General features: G+C 42.8%; 1 pseudogene; it reads left to right on the top strand.

Moving 5' to 3' along the window:
* The first annotated feature begins 1510 nt into the window (after positions 1-1510).
* LOC100598304 lies at positions 1511-2555 on the top strand (annotated as a pseudogene).
* Positions 2556-3046: the final 491 nt, after the last annotated feature.

Here is a 3046-nt window from a genome sequence, read left to right as displayed (position 1 = left end):
TGTACATGAATCCTTGACTACTTCTCAGGGAACCCAGCCTCAGGCAATGAGTAACTCACATAGAGACGGCCTGCTATCTAAGGATAAGCGAAGATGAAGGAAGACTCTGTTTTCTTTGGACCTGATCAAGTTTATTTACAATCTTGATTTTATTTTTATTTTGTATTATTTATTTAATAGAGACTGAGTCTTGCTCTGTTGCCCAGGCTGGAGTGCAGTGGTGTGATCTCGGCTCACTGCAACCTCCACCTCCCAGATTCAAGTGATTCTCCTGCCTCAGCCTCCAGAGTAGCTGAAATTACAGGTGTGTGCCACTACACCTGGCTAATTTTTTGTATTTTTGTGTTTTTATGGGGTTTCACCATGTTGGACAGGCTTGTCTTGAACTCCTGTCCTCAAGTGATCCACCTGCCTTGGCCTCCCAAAGTGCTGGGATTACAGGTGTGAGCCACCACGCCTAGCCCACAATCTCGATTTCAGACTTCACTTATTTTCTTCTGCTCTGTAACCCAGTGTGGACTGCAGTGGTGCAATCATAGCTTACTGCAGCCTCAAATTCCTGGGCTCAAGCAATCCTCCTGCCTCAGCCTTCTGATTAGCTGGGACTACAGGCATATGCCTCCACACCCAGCTAATGTATTTTTATTTTTTGTAGAGATGAGGTCTCACTATGTTGCCCAAATATCCAGCCCTAAAAGATAAAATCCTGGTTTCTGCCAAAAACCTTGATGATGTTCTGTTTTCTTTCACCGAATTCAACATGTTTTCACGTAGAACAGTTTCAAACACACGTTTCGTAGAAGCTCAGAAAAGACATTTTTGGGCACAGTGGGCACTCACAGAAAGATACAAATATCCAGCCCTAAAAGCTAAAAGTAAGGTTTGTGCCAAAAAACTTGATGATGTACTGTTTTCTTTCGCTGAATTCAACATGTTTTCACGCAGAATAGTTTTCAAACAAATGTTTTGTAAATGCTTAACAAAGACGTTTTTGAGCCTAATAGACTCATAAAGTGATACAAATATCAAGCCCTAAAAGCTTATAGAAAGCCTTGGGCTTACAGAGCTAGAAAGAGATAACAAGTTCTGCCCATGCCACACAGCCCAGTACAGGTTTATCGGGGCACCTTTTTCTGCTCCATTCTCTTTTTCCTGGACTCTGCCCAAGTCTCATTTCTAATGTCCTAGGACCAGCTATGTGTCTGCCTTTGAGCTCCCATAGCAAATCCCCAAGTTCCCTTTGAGCCTCTGATGTTTCTCTGTCACAGTAGACTGTGGACTTTCCAGAGCAGGACATCTTAGCATTTTTGCAAATCTCATTATACATAATTCCCCTTGCCAATCTCATTATACATGATTCCCCTCTAAAATTCAGTAAAGCTTGCTTAGAAAACACAAATGACCACTCTTTAGGTCTTGACCATATACTCCAGGGACAGCCATTTATAAAGCTCCCAAGGCACACCTGAGCCCAGCACTGATGCCACCCTTGTGCCAGGCCTGTCTTTTAGGGCAGATCAGACATACTGTGACCATGCCTCAGACAGGCATTGGACATCTCCAAGAGCAACAAGTTCAACTCCTCATAGACAAGTGTATTCTTTTTAAAAATTCATTATTTATTTATTTTTTAGAGTCAGGGTCTTGCCCTGTGACCCAGGCTAGAGTGCAGTGGTGTGATCACGGTTCACTGCAGCCTTGACCTCCTGGGCTCAAGTGATCCTTCTGCCTCAGCTTCCTGATTAGCTGAGATTACAGGCATGCACCACCACACTCAGTGAATTTTTAAAATTTTTGCAGAGACAGGATCTGGCTATGTTGCCCAGGCTGATCATGAACTCCTGGCCTCAAACGATCCTCCCACTTTGGCCTCTCAAAATGTTGGGGTGACAGGTGTGAACAATTGTGCACCACAGAGAAGTGTATTCTTATTGATGAAAATGACAGTAATATTGGGACTGAGACCAAGAAGAATTGTCATGTGAATGAAAACATTGGGAATGGATTATTGCATCAAGCTCTTAGTGTCTTGTTACTCAACACCAAAATGAGCTACTGTGACAGCAGAGATCAGATGCTAAAAGTACCTTTCAAGCCAGTTTCACCAATACTTGTTTGTAGTCATCCATTAAGTAATCCAGACAAGCTTGAGAGAAATGATGTCATTGGCATAAGCTGAGTAGCACAGAGGCATCTAAAAGCTGAATTAGGAATTCCCATGGAAGAGGCTCCTCCAGAAGAAATCTATTATCTAGTATCAACTCGCAGCGAAGTCCAACCTGATGGCATCTGGGGAGCACATAAAACTGATTATATTTTGTTTGTGAGGAAGAACATAACTTTGAATTCAGATCCCAGTGAGATAAAAAGCTATTTTCAGTGTGTCAAAGGAAGAGCTACAACTTCTGAAAAAAGTAGTCATTGGTGAAATTAAAATAACTCCATGGTTTCAAGTTATTATAGAGACTTTTCTCTTTAAATGGTGGGATAAATTAAATCATTTGAATCAGTTTATCAACCATGAAAAAATATATAGGATGTGGATGTGGAGATAAATGATTACTCAAGTACTGAAAAATTTCTCTACTTAAACTTAGAATAGGTTGGGCAAGGTGGCTCACGCCTTGTAATCCCAGTAATTTGGAAGGCCGAGGCAGGCGGATCGCTTGAGCTCCAGGTTGGAGTTCAAGATCAACCTGGGCAACATGGTGAAACCCTGTCTTTCCTAAAAATACAAAAAATTAGCCGAGCATGGAGGTGCATGTCTGTGGTCCCACTTACTTGGGAGGCTGAGGCAAGAGGATTGCTTGATCCTGGGAGGTCGAGGCTACAGTGAACCATGATCATGCCACTGCACTCCAGCCTGGATGATAGAATGAGATCCTGTCTTAAAAAAAAAAAAAAGGCTGGGCTTGGTGGCTCATGACTGTAATCCCAGCACTTTGGGAGGCCGAGGTGGGTGGATCACCTGAGGTCAGGAGTTCAAGACCAGCCTGGCCAACATGGTGAAACCCTGTCTCTCTAAAAATACAAAAATTAGCCAGGC

This window comes from Nomascus leucogenys, chromosome 13, assembly GCF_006542625.1.
Source record: "Nomascus leucogenys isolate Asia chromosome 13, Asia_NLE_v1, whole genome shotgun sequence".
Taxonomy (NCBI): domain Eukaryota; kingdom Metazoa; phylum Chordata; class Mammalia; order Primates; family Hylobatidae; genus Nomascus; species Nomascus leucogenys.
The sequence above is the reverse complement of the archived record's forward strand: the minus strand, read 5'-3'. Positions and strand labels throughout refer to the sequence as shown.